General features: G+C 39.5%; 1 non-coding gene across 1 annotated transcript; it reads left to right on the top strand.

Moving 5' to 3' along the window:
• Positions 1-107: 107 nt before the first annotated feature.
• Positions 108-214, top strand: LOC148294707 (small nucleolar RNA R71). The gene has a single exon (XR_015835547.1). It is a non-coding gene; the product is annotated as a small nucleolar RNA R71 (small nucleolar RNA).
• The last annotated feature ends 14424 nt before the right edge of the window (positions 215-14638 follow it).

The raw sequence follows: 14638 nt of genomic DNA on the forward strand, positions 1-14638 counted from the left end.
CTTCTGGAGTTTTGGTTTTAAAAGAACCACCTGCAAAATTGGTGACTATATTATGACTAGAAGGGGTTAGTCCTTTATAAAACATACGCATTTGAAGCTTCAATGGAATCCCATGATGAGGACATTGGTTGAGCAACCCATTGAATCTCTCCCATGCTTCACAAAACGATTCATCATCTTGCTGTGCAAATAACAAGATCTTGTCCCTAAGCATGTCGGTCTTTTGCGTGGAGAAGTATTTTTCCAGGAACTTCTTTTGAATGGCAGACCATGTAGTGAGTGAACCAGGCTTCAAAGAATTCAACCAATACTTCGCCTTATCCTTTAAAGTGTATGGAAACACTCTCATTCGAAGTTGATCTTCTGTCACACCTGTCAAGGGAAAAGAACTCACAACATTAAAAATATCCTTTATATGGGTTAATGGATCTTTATTAGGTAAACCATAAAAGGAAGGCAGCATATTAAGATGAGAAGATTTAAGCTCATAATTTCGAGCTACAGTGGGCAGCAAAATGCTTGAAGGAGATGCTGGAATTGTTGGGATATCAAGTTCTCCCATGAACTCAATGGCAGCCATCATTTCTTCTTCTTCTTGGTCTGAACTTGCTTCCGAATTTGAAAGTGAAGAACCAGGAAGTTCAGTGTGGAGAGCAAGACTTGTAAATGTAGCAAGAGCTTGCTCTTTTGCAGTTGACAACTCCCTTTCTAGACGATTCTGAATTTCAGAGGTCACTCGTCTGGGTTGCAATGATGGTCCTGCGTTCAAAGATCTAGAACGTTGGAACGAAGACCTCACTTGTTCAAGTAATGGCTTTTTAGACATAAACTACCTGAAACAGAAAATTAGATTAATTAGAAACACTAAAAAGAATAGGGTAACCTTGGGCACATAACCAGGGAAGAACTTTCGTTCAGTCCCCGGCAACGGCGCCAAAATTTGTTGTTAATAATATGTTAACTCGCAATTGTACGGGGCAATTAGTAGTATAGCAAGACAAGTACGAGGTCGTACCCACGAAGACTGAGAAGTTCAAATTAGTTATGTACTTTAGATTACCGAATTCAAGAAGTTAGGAAGTTAAATCTAAAACAGAATTTAAAGTGAGATTAGTTTTAAACAGAAGCAAAATGAAATTGGAAATTGAAGTGAAAGAGCTTGTGCTTGTGAGAAGAACTAAACAAACTGAAATTGCAAAGGAAGGCAATTAAACAAATGTAACAAAGTGTGATTTTGAAGGGCTGGAAAACGGATTTGGAGACTAGGGCATTCGAATCACCATAACAATTCAACTCTGGGTTATAAGGAGTCAAGTAACAAGTCTAATTCATATTCAAGGATTGATTCTAGCTAAAGTATGATTAGGCCATGGTGTTTGGTCCTAACCTTGTGTTCCTAATTCCCTAATTTGATCATTTGTTGTCTAACCTAAAATTAAGCATTAGGAACCCATTAAGCATAGAAGAACATTTTAAACAACCAAGTATGTATCTAATCCCTGTTGTCGAATGTCCATACATACTCTTCCTATTCATAGTTCAATTCGAATTAAAGCATGGTGTATACTCTTAATTCAAACCAAGATAGTTAACAAACAAGTTCTAATGGTGATCAATCATTCAAACAAGCATGTTAACTTATAAGCATAATGAATAAGAACATGAATCATGAATCAAACTTGAAACTCCAAACTTATAAACCCAGAATATTCATGTTAGGTTACATCGAAGCCCTAGTTATGGATTTAGCTACTCAAAATGGAAAAGAGACTTGAATAGAAATGAGAAAACATAATGAATGCAATAAGAGTAGAAAAACCCTTTTTCTGAAGTTCTTGTGGTGTCCAAGGCTTCTCCAAGTGCTTCTCCACTTCTAATGCTTCTCCAAGAGCTTCCCCACTTCTAGAAAGATGTATGAAGGATATGGAGGTGATTTGGGATGAGTTTGAGTGAGTGGTGATGGCTAAGGAAGATGAAATTCGTAGGGAAATGGAACAGAAGTTTGCTGGAGTTGTTTTGGTGATTGTTGGAGTGTTTGGGATTGTGAGAGTGTTTGAGGATGGTTGGAGTGAATTGTGGGGGTTGTGAATCTCAGGATTTGTTGTGTCTTGAATGTGGAATGGATGTGGTATTTATAGGGAGAGGGGAGTGATAAATCTGAATTCAATATGGCTAATGCATACAACACTTGCATTATAAAAGATGAATTGGTTGATGCACTTCACTAATGCATACAACACTTGCATTATAAAATCTGAATTGGTTGATGCACTTCACCAATAAATCCCACCAGCAGCCCTAGCTCATCTTCATGTCACCATGACCAAGCTTCCAACCAGCTACAATAGCTCATGCCTAGCTCACCATGACCAAGCTTCCAACCAGCTCATCCTCATGTCAGCATGACCAGCAACTTCTTGGGCTTACGAATTGGGCTAGGCTGAATCAAATGAAGACTTTTAGATTTCCATTGTGAAGTTCAGAATGTGTATGATCCAACCACACAAGTATTGGCCCAATCCAAGCTCGGAGGAGGAAGTTAAGGCCGAAACAAATTGCTAACTCGTTTTGCTCACTGACAAAAATCCATCCTGAGCATGGTTTAGTGTTTGCTAGGTAACGGACTCCAGATTTATCCAATGGGGCTGAATTTTGGATATGTTATAGTACACACCCATTGGAACAACTTTCATGAAGAATTCTGCCTTATCCGAGCTGTGTAGGTTGCTGAAAAAAAGCTTGCAATATGACCTACGGAACTGGACTGGCAGGGGGCTGTAGCCAAAATGAGTTTGTCTTTAAGCTCTTCTTCCATTCATCCAAATCAGGCCTAAACATGCTTGAATTGCATGAATTATGCTCTCTTACTCTATTGGCCTACAAAACACACAAATAGAGGCAAATAACTCAGAATTATAGGAAACTAAGCAAAAGAAGTAAGGAAATTGGGCATGTATATGTATGAAATTATGAGCTTAACAATCGCTCACGACCCGGTTGTCATCCCTTGTCCCCAGAACACGTATATCTTTAGGAGTCACTAAATTTCTAGCCACTCCAATGGCAACATCGTTGTCCAGGAGTATTGAGTCAGTTACTGTCACAGGCCCCCGTGCGGAAGCAAAGTAGGGCATCCATACTGGTGCCGCTGCTTGGCCTCGTGTCTGAGTCGGTGGAGCTAGGTTGAGATCCAACGAAAATGGGTAGTTAGAGGCCATTTGATTTCTCACTCTCTTTTCTTCTTTCTTTCTTTTCTCTTTTGTGTGTTTCTGAGTTTGCGTTTTTTTCACCTTTTCTTATAGACTTAGTCTTTGACAAACCCTAGCCATTACAGCATCTGAGCATTTTCTGAATCTCCAGCATTCCTTGAGTCCCACAACCTTCTCGCCTTCCAACCATACCCAACTCATTTATCACGACGTGTCTTTTCTGAACGAACGCATTCAGTAAAGTCTTTACGCCTTTCCATGAGCCCGTAATTTTTTCTTGTAGAGTCTGCGGCGCCTCTATGCGTCGACATGTGTCTCGCCCTGTCTGTTGGTCCCTTACACTGAACCGAGACATCATGACCCATGTTAAAATCCCGCTCTTTGTGTTGCTAATCACGGTTCGATAGTTTGTTTTTACAAAACTAAATAATAATAAAAAGCCGGAAATGAAAACAAATTGTGGGTCGGGTTTCACTTTAGTTTGGGTTTCAAAGTGGGTTAAATTCACTGTGGTTTGTGTTTCGAAATTGTGGGCTTTGGGCTTCAAAATTTTTTTGGGTTTCAGAATTGTGTGATTAGGGTTTACTGTTTCTTTTTTTTTTTTTTGTTTGTTTGTGTTGTAATTTTTATTTTATAATTATTTTGTTTTTGTTTTCTTTTGTGATTTTGTGATTTTTTTTTATTTGCTTTAATACCTTTCATTTGTTGTTATGACATTGTTTGTGGCTAATTTTTAAACATTGAGGACAATGTTCATTTCTAGGTTTGGGGGTATTGGAGTTTAGCAAGTAAACTTGGTTTTTCTTAAAATTTTAAAATATATATATATATATAATTAATTTGGCATCGTTCTAGCATGATATGTTCGAAACCTTCTTTGCACTTGCCATTTGTTTCATAATTCTCCAATTAAAGGATTTGCATGACCCAAAGAATTGTATCAAGCACAAATTAGACTTATATAACCATACAATGTGAGCTTTTGAGCCTTGTGCTTCATTTCATGAGTGTTATACACATACTCTTATTTTCTTGTCATCAAAGTTGTTGTTTGATCTCATTATTCATTGATTTGGTTGAACACTTAAAAGTCATTCATTCTTATGCAATTTGATTTCATGACATTTAAGAAGTGATATTAAGGCCCTCTTTGGATCGTTTGTGCCTTTCAAGCTAACCTTATGCATGCTTAAGCATGATTTTCCATTGTTAACCATTTTGAGCCTACATGTAAACCTTTTCTTTCATTTTTACCAATTATATTTCCTCGCCTTAGCCCGAAAAACAAGAATTTACCTTTCTAAGGAACTCATGAGCTCTAATTCGGATGTGTTTTTCATGCTAAGTTTGGGAAGGGATATTACATAAAGAAAAAAAAAATTCACTCAATTGGTGAAAGAAAAGAAAAGAAAAGAGAAAAATTGTGATTAAGTGGTGGTTGAATGAAATTTCATTTTTGGGTTTCATTTTTGGGCCTTCTAAATAAATTGGTGTTTGTTCAATTCAAGGAAAGGAGTATGAATAATTGTAAATGAAGGTATAAGGAGTTTTGATCGTGTAAAAGAAAAAATCTAATCGTGATGATTCGAAGTCTTGTAAACAATTGTTTTATGCTCTTATATTTTGAGTTTCTTGGACTTTGTTTTATCCATACCCTTCATTTCTTACTCACCTTACACCCTTGGCCCCATTACAACCTATGCTAAAGACCTAAATTGATCTTAAATGTCATGTGGTTGAATTGCATTTATTTTTCTACTTTTAAGTGTTTGACATCCTTCTTGAGATCATATTAATGCAAGTTCTTCATCTTCCTATTTTGAGTTAAGTCCCTTATGGTTTAACTCTAATCTCATGTTTATAACTGAGTGTTGCATTGTAGCCCTCTTCCGAGTGATTCATTTGTGAGAGGACAATTTTGGTGAGATTTGAAGTTGAATTTGTGCTTTGTATGATTTTTGAAATTGTGTGAAAACTAAGATTGGGGAATTTGTTGCATTTGGCTATCACACTACCACACTTTGAGCATATTATGTTTTGAACTTTGCCGCTTTGTGAATAATGTTTAAAATTGAGCTTTTATTGTTAAAACTTTTGAGTCATGTGCATGAGTCATTTCTCTTCAGAAAATGTTCGGAAAGATTGTTTTGAGTTCTTTTTATTTTTGTAATTGTTTTTGTTTTTGTTTTGTTTTTGTTAATGTAATTATTTTTTGTTTTTGTTTTTGGTTTTGCTTCAGGACTAACAAATCTTTTAAGTTTTCTAATTACTTTGTTTTACAGAGTCAGTAAAACGTTTGTGGGTATCGTAACTGTTAAACCCTCAGGAGACACAACTCCTCCTACTAGGGATGCCTAGAGGTTTAAAGGCTTGTTGCATACGCTCAATGCAATCGAGTTACCACTGAAAACTCACCAAATGACTCGTCCCACCATATTATGAGGTTGCCCAAGTTTTGGGCTCGATCCGAAATCTATAGTTGTGAGAAATTGGACAATTCAAGTTCAACGGCAGTTCGTTCCTAATTGGAGTAGTTGGTGAATTCCATACTTCTAGCGATTGGATTTCACTCAAAACTCACCAAATGACTCCTCCCACCATATTGTGATGTTGCCCAAGTTTTGGGCTCGATCCGAAATCAATAGGTGTTCCAAATTGGACAATTCAAGTTCAACGGCAGTTCGTTCCTAATTGGATGGTTGGTGTATTCCATACTTATAGCAATTGGATTTCACTCAAAACTATCCAAATGACTCCTCCCACCATATTACGATGTTGCCCAAGTTTTGGCCTCGATCCGAAATCAATAGGTGTGAGAAATTGGACAATTCAAGTTCAACGGCAGTTCGTTCCTAATTGGAGTGGTTGGTGTATTCCGTACTTCTAGCGATTGGATTTCACTCAAAACTCACCAAATGACTCCTCCCACCATATTATGATGTTGCCCAAGTTTGGGGCTCGATCCGAAATCAATAGGTGTGAGAAATTGGACAATTCAAGTTCAACGGCAGTTCGTTCCTAAATGGAGTGGTTGGTGTATTCCATACTTTTGGCGATTGGATTTCACTGAAAACTCACCAAATGACTCGTCCCACCATATTATGATGTTGCCCAAGTTTTGGGCTTGATCCGAAACCAATAGGTGCGAGCAATTGGACAATTCAAGTTCAACGGCAGTTCGTCCCTAATTGGAGTGGTTGGTGTATTCCATACTTCTAGCGATTGGATTTCACTCAAAACTCACCAACTGACTCCTCCCACCATATTATGATGTTGCCCAAGTTTTGGGCTCGATCCGAAATCAATAGGTGTGACAAATTGGACAATTCAAGTTCAACGGCAGTTCGTTCCTAATTGGAGTGGTTGGTGTATTCCATACTTCTAGCGATTGGATTTCACTCAAAACTCACCAACTGACTCCTCCCACCGTATTATGATGTTGCCCAAGATTTGGGCTCGATCCGAAATCAATAGGTGTGAGCAATTGGACAATTCAAGTTCAACGGCAGTTCGTCCCTAATTGGAGTGGTTGGTGTATTCCATACTTCTAGCAATTGGATTTCACTCAAAACTCCCCAACAGACTCCTCCCACCATATTATGATGTTGCCCAAATTTTAGGCTCGATCCGAAATCAATAGGTGTGAGAAATTGGACAATTCAAGTTCAACGGCAGTTCGTTCCTAATTGGAGTGGTTGGGTATTCCATACTTCTAGCGATTGGATTTCACTGAAAACTCACCAAATGACTCCTCCCACCATATTATGTTGTTGCCCAAGTTTTGGGCTTGATCTGAAATCAATAGCTGTGAGAAATTGGACAATTCAAGTTCAACGGCAGTTCGTTCCTAATTGGAGTGGTTGGTGTATTCCATACTTCTAGCGATTGGATTTCACTCAAAACTCACCAACTGACACCTCCCACCATATTATGTTGTTGCCCAAATTTTGGGCTCGATCCGAAATCAATAGGTGTTCCAAATTGGACAATTCAAGTTCAACGGCAGTTCGTTCCTAATTGGAGTGGTTGGTGTATTCTATACTTCTAGCGATTGGATTTCACTCAAAACTCACCAAATGACTCCTCCCACCATATTATGATGTTGCCCAAGTTTGGGGCTCGGTCCGAAATCAATAGGTGTTCGAAATTGGACAATTCAAGTTCAACGACAGTTCTTTCCTAATTGGAGTGGTTGGTGTATTCCGTACTTCTAGCGATTGGATTTCACGCAAAACTCACCAAATGGCTCCTCCCACCATATTATGATGTTGCCCAAGTTTTGGGCTCGATCCGAAATCAATAGGTGTTCCAAATTGGACAATTCAAGTTCAACGGCAGTTCGTTCCTTATTGGAGTGATTGGTGTATTCCATACTTCTAGCGATTGGATTTCACTCAAAACTCACCAAATGACTCCTCCCACCATATTATGATGTTGCCCAAGTTTTGGGCTCGATCCGAAATCAATAGGTCTTCCAAATTGGACAATTCAAGTTCAACGGCAGTTCGTTCTTAACTGGAGTGGTTGGTGTATTCCATACTTCTAGCGATTGGATTTCACTCAAAACTCACCAAATGAATCCTCCCACCATATTATGATGTTGCCCAAGTTTTGGGCTTGATACGAAATCAATAGGTGTAAGAAATTTGACAATTTATGTCCAAAGGCAGTTCGTTCCTAATCGTAGTGGTTGGTGTATTCCATAGTTCTAGAGATCGGATTTCACTCAAAACTAACCAATTGACTCCGCCCACCATATTATGATGTTGCCCAAGTTTTGGGCTCGATCCGAAATCAATAGGTGTAAGAAATTGGACAATTCAAGTTCAAAGGCAGTTCGTTCCCAATTGGAGTGGTTGGTGTTTTGGGTAGTTGTAGAGATCGGATTTCACTCAAAACTAACCAAATGACTCCTCCCATCATATTATGATGTTGCCCTTGGTTTGGGCTCGATCCGAAATCAATAGGTGTAAGAAATTGGACAATTCAAGTTCAAGGGCAGTTCGTTTCTAATTGGAGTGGTTGGTGTTTTGGGTAGTTCTGGAGATCGGATTTCACTCAAACAAAACCAAATGACTCCTCCCACCATATTATGGTGTTGTCCAGGTTTTGGGCTCGATCCCAAATAAATAGGTGTAAGAAATTGGACAATATATGTTCAAAGCCAGTTAATTCCTAATCGGAGTGGTTGGTGTATTCCATAGTTCTAGGGATCGGATTTCACTCAAAACTAACCAAATGACTCCTCCCACGATATTATGATGTTGCCCTTGGTTTTGGGCTCGATCCGAAATCAATAGGTGTAAGAAATTGGATAATTCAAGTTCAAGGGCATTTCTCTTTCTAATTGGAGTGGTTGGTGTTTTGGGTAGTTCTGGAGATCGGATTTCACTCAAACAAAACCAAATGACTCCTCCCACCATATTATGGTGTTGTCCAGGTTTTGGGCTCGATCCGAAATAAATAGGTGTAAGAAATTGGACAATATATGTTCAAAGCCAGTTAATTCCTAATCGGAGTGGTTGGTATATTCCATAGTTATAGAGATCGGATTTCACTCAAAACTAACCAAATGACTCCTCCCACCATATTATGATGTTGCCCTTGGTTTGGGCTCGATCCGAAATCAATAGGTGTAAGAAATTGGACAATTCAAGTTCAAAGGCAGTTCGTTCCTGATTGGAGTGGTTGGTGTTTTGGGTAGTTCTACAGGTCGAATTTCACTCAAACTTAACCAAATGACTCCTCCCACCATATTATGATGTTGCCCAAGTTTTCGGCTCGATCAGAAATCAATAGGTGTAAGAAATTGGACAATATATGTTCAAAGCCAGTTAATTCCTAATCGGATTTCACTCAAAACTAACCAAATGACTCCTCCCACCATATTATGATGTTGCCCTTGGTTTGGGCTCGATCCGAAATCAATAGGTGTAAGAAATTGGACAATTAATGTTCAAAGGCAGTTCGTTCCTAATTGGAGTGGTTGGTGTTTTGGGTAGTTCTGGAGATCGGATTTCACACAAACAAAACCAAATGACTCCTCCCACCATATTATGATGTTGCTCAAGTTTTGAGCTCGATCCGAAATCAATAGGTGTAAGAAATTGGACAATTCAGGTTCAAAGGTAGTTCGTTCCTAATTGGAGTGGTTGGTGTTTTGGGAAGTTCTAGAGATCGGATTTCACTCAAACTTAACCAAATGACTCCTCCCACCATATTATGATGTTGCTCAAGTTTTGGGCTCGATCCGAAATCAATAGGTGTAAGAAATTGGACAATTCAAGTTCAAAGGGAGTTCCTTCCTAATTGGAGTGGTTGGTGTTTTGGGTAGTTCTGGAGATCAGATTTCACTCAAACAAAACCAAATGACTCCTCCCACCATATTTGCCCTTGTTTTGGGCTCGATTCGAAATCAATAGGTGTAAGAAATTGGACAATTCACGTTCAGAGGCAGTTCATTCCTAATTGGAGTGGTTGGTGTTTTGGGTTGTTCTGGAGATCGGATTTCACTCAAACTTAACCAAATGACTCCTCCCACGATATTATGGTCTTGCCCAGGTTTAAGGCTCGATATGAAATCAATAGGTGTTAGAAATTGGACAATTTATGTTCAAAGGCAGTTCGTTCCTAATCGGAGTGGTTGGTGTATTCCATAGTTCTAGATATCGGATCTCGCTCAAAACTAACCAAATGACTCCACCCACCATATTATGATGTTGCCCAAGTTTTGGGCTCGATCCGAAATCAATAGGTGTAAAAAATTGGACAATTCAAGTTCAAAGGAAGTTCGTTCCTAATTCGAGTGGTTGGTGTTTTGGGTAGTTCTAGAGATCGGATTTCACTCAAACTTAACCAAATGACTCCTCCCACCATATTATGTTGTTCCTCAAGTTTTGGGCTCGATACGAAATCAATAGGTGTAAGAAATTCGACAACTGAAGTTCAAAGGCAGTTCGTTCCTAATCGGAGTGGTTGGTGTATTCCATAGTTCTAGAGATCGGATTTCACACAAAACTAACCAAATGACTCCCCCCACCATATTATAATGTTGCCCAAGTTTTGGGATAGATCCGAAATCAGTAGGTGTAAGAAATTGGACAATTCAAGTTCAAAGGCAGTTCGTTCCTAATTGGAGTGGTTGGTGTTTTGAGTAGTTCTAGAGATCGGATTTCACTCAAACTTAACCACATGACTCCTCCCAGCATATTATAATGTTGCCCAAGTTTTGGGCTCGATCCGAAATCAATTGGTGTAAGAAATTGGACAATTCAGATTCAAAGGCAGTTCGTTCCTAATTGGAGTGGTTGGTGTTTTGGGTAGTTCTGGAGATCGGATTTCACTCAAACTTAACCAAATGACTCCTCCCACCATATTATGATGTTGCCCAAGTTTTGGGCCCGATCCGGAATCAATAGTTCTAAGAAATTGGACAATTTATGTGCAAAGGCAGTTCGTTCCTAATCGGAGTGGTTGGTGTTTTTCATAGTTCTAGAGATCGGATTTCACTCAAAACTAACCAAATGACTCCTCCCACCATATTATGATGTTGCCCAAGTTTTGCGCTAGATCTGGAATCAATAGGTGTAAGAAATTGGACGATTCAAGTTCAAAGGCAGTTCGTTCCTAATCGGAGTGGTTGGTGTATTTCATAGTTCTGGAGATTGGATTTCACTCAAAACTAACCAAATGACTCCTCCCACCGTATTATGATGTTGCCCAAGTTTTGGGCTCGATCCGAAATCAATTGGTGTAAGAAATTGGACAATTCAAGTTCAAAGGCAGTTCGTTCCTAATTAGAGTGGTTCGTGTTTTGGGTAGTTCTAGAGATCTTATTTCACTCAAACTTAACCAAATGACTCCTCCCACTCTATTATGATTTTGCCCCAGTTTTGGGCTCGATCCGAAATCAACAGGTGTAAGAAATTCGACAATTGAAGTTCAAAGGCAATTCGTTCCTAATTGGAGTGGTTGGTGTTTTGGGTAGTTCTAGAGATTGGATTTCACTCAAACTTAACCAAATGACTCCTCCGACCATATTATGATGTTGCCCAAGTTTTGGGCCCGATCCGAAATCAATAGGTGTAAGAAATTGGACAATTTATGTTCAAAGGCAGTTCGTTCCTAATCGGAGTCGTTGGTGTATTTAATAGTTCTAGAGATCGGATTTCACTCGAAACTAACCAAATGACTCCTCCCACCGTATTATGTTGTTGCCCAAGCTTTGGGCTCGATCCGAAATCAATAGGTGTAAGAAATTGGACAATTTATGTGCAAAGGGAGTTCGTTCCTAATCGGAGTGGTTCGTGTATTCTATAGTTCCAGGGATCGGATTTCACTGAAAACGAACCAAATGACTCCTCCCACCATATTATGATGTTGGCCAAGTTTTGGGCTCGATCCGAAATCAATAGGTGTAAGAAATTGGACAGTTCAAGTTCAAAGGCAGTTCGTTCCTAACTGGGGTGGTTGGTGTTTTGGGTAGTTCTAGAGATCGGATTTCACTCAAACTTAACCACACGACTCCTCCCAGTATATTATATTGTTGCCCAAGTTTTGGGCTCGATCTGAAATCAATAGGTGTAAGAAATTGGACAATTCAAGTTCAAAGGCAGTTCGTTCCTAATAGGAGTGGTTGGTGTATTCGATAGTTCTCTAGATCGGATTTCACACAAAACTAACAAAATGACTCCTCCCACCATATTATGATGTTGCCCAAGTTTTGGGCTCGATCCGAAATCGATTGGGGTAAGAAATGGGACAATTCAAGTTCTAAGGCAGTTCGTTCTTAATTGGAGTTGTTGGTGTTTTGGGTAGTTCTACCGATCGGATTTCACTCAAACTTAACCAAATGACTCCTCCCACCATATTATGATGTTGCCCAAGTTTTGGGGTCGATCTGAAATCAATCGGTGTAAGAAATTGGACAATTCAAGTTCAAAGGCAGTTCGTTCCAAATTGGAGTGGTTGGTGTTTTGGGTACCTCTAGAGATCGGATTTCACTCAAACTTTCCCAAATGGCTCCTCCCACCATATTATGACGTTGCCCCAGTTTTGGGCTTGATCCGAAATCAATAGGAGCAAGAAATTGGAGAATTCAAGTTCGAAGGCAGTTCGTTCCTAATTGGAGTGGTTGGTGTTTTGGGTAGTTCTAGAGATTGAATTTCACTCAAACTTAACCAAACGACTCCTCCCACCATATTATGATGTTGCCCAAGTTTTGGGCTCGATCCGAAATCAATAGGTGTAAGAAATTGGATAATTCAAGTTCAAAGGCAGTTCGTTCCTAATCGGAGTGGTTGGTGTATTCGATAGTTCTCTAGATCGGATTTCACACAAAACTAACAAAATGACTCCTCCCACCATATTATAATGTTGCCCAAGTTTTGGGCTCGATCCGAAATCGATAGGGGTAAGAAATGGGACAATTCAAGTTCTAAGGCAGTTCTTTCTTAATTGGAGTTGTTGATGTTTTGGGTAGTTCTACCGATCGGATTTCACTCAAACTTAACCAAATGACTCCTCTCACCATATTATGATGTCGCCCAAGTTTTGGGGTCGATCCGAAATCAATCGGTGTAAGAAATTGGACAATTCAAGTTCAAAGGCAGTTCTTTCCTAATTGGAGTGGTTGGTGTATTGGGTAGTTCTAGAGATCGGATTTCACTCAAACTTAACCAAATGACTCACCCCACCATATTATGATGTTGCCCAAGTTTTGGGGTCGATCCGAAATCAATAGGTGTAAGAAATTGAACAATTCAAGTTCAACGGCAATTCGTTCCTAATTGGAGTGGTTGGTGTTTTGGGTAGTTCTAGAGATCGGACTTCACACAAATCAAACAAAATGACTCCTCCCACTATATTATGATGTTGCCCAAGTTTTGGGCTTGATCCGAAATCAATAGGTGTAAGAAATTGGACAATTCAAGTTCAAAGGCAGTTCGTTCCTAATCGGAGTGGTTCGTGTATTCCATAGTTCTAGAGATCGGATTTCACTAAAAACAAACCAAATGACTCCTCCCACCATATTATGGTGTTGCCCACGTTTTGGGCTCGATCCGAAATCAATAGGTGTAAGAAATTGAACAATTCAAGTTCAAAGGCAGTTCGTTGCTAATCGGGGTGGTTGGTGTATTCCATAGTTCTAGAGATCGGATTTCACACAAAACTAACAAAATGACTCCTCCCACCATATTATGATGTTGCCCAAGTTTTGGGCTTGATCCGAAATCTATAGGTGTAAGAAATTGGACAATTCTAGTTCAAAGGCAGTTCGTTCCTAATTGGAGTGTTTGGTGTTTTGGGTAGTTCTCGAGATCGGATTTCACTCAAACTTTCCCAAATGACTCCTCCCACCATATTATGACGTTGCCCCAGTTTTGGGCTCGATCCGAAATCAATAGGTGCAAGAAAGTGGAGAATTCAAGTTTGAAGGCAGTTCGTTCCTAATTGGAGTGGTTGGTGTTTTCGGTAGTTCTATAGATCGGATTTCACTGAAACTTAACCAAATGACTCCTCCCACCATATGATGATGTTGCCCAAGTTTTGGGCTCGATCCGAAATGAAAAGGTGTAAGAAATTGGACAATTCAAGTTCAAAGGCAGTTCGTTCCTAATTGGAGTGGTTGGGGTTTTGGGTTGTTCTAGAGATCGGATTTCACTGAAACTTAACCAAATGACTCCTCCCACCATATTATGATGTTGCCTAAGTTTTGGGCTCGATCCGGAATCAATAGGTGTAAGAAATTGGACAATTTATGTTCAAAGGCAGTTCGTTCCTAATCGGAGTGGTTGGTGTATTCCATAGTTCTAGAGATCGGATTTCACTCAAAACTAACCAAATGACTCCTCCCACCATATTATGATGTTGCCCAAGTGTTGGGCTCGATCCGAAATCAATAGGTGTAAGAAATTGGACAATCCAAGTTTAAAGGCAGTTCATTCTTGATTGGAGTGGTTGGTGTTTTGGGTAGTGCTAGAGGTCGGATTTCACTCAAACTTAACCAAATGACTCCTCCCACCATATTATGATGTTGCCCAAGTTTTGGGCTCGATCCGAAATCAATAGGTGTAAGAAATTGGACAATTTATGTTCAAAGCCAGTTCATTCCTAATCGGAGTGGTTGGTGTATTCCATAGTTCTAGAGATCGGATTTCACTCAAAACTAACCAAATGACTCCTCCCGCCATATTATAATGTTGCCCAAGTTTTGGGCTCGATCCGAAATCAAAAGGTGTAAGAAATTGGACAATTCAAGTTCAAAGGCAGTTCGTTCCTAATTGGAGTGGTTGGGGTTTTGGGTAGTTCTAGAGATCGGATTTCACTGAAACTTAACCAAATGACTCCTCCCACCATATTATGATGTTGCCCCAGTTTTGGGCTCGATCCGAAATCAGTAGGTGTAAGAAATTGGACAATTCAAGTTC

This window comes from Prunus avium, chromosome 4 (genome assembly GCF_965620075.1).
Source record: "Prunus avium chromosome 4, drPruAviu1.hap1.1, whole genome shotgun sequence".
Lineage (NCBI taxonomy): Eukaryota > Viridiplantae > Streptophyta > Magnoliopsida > Rosales > Rosaceae > Prunus > Prunus avium.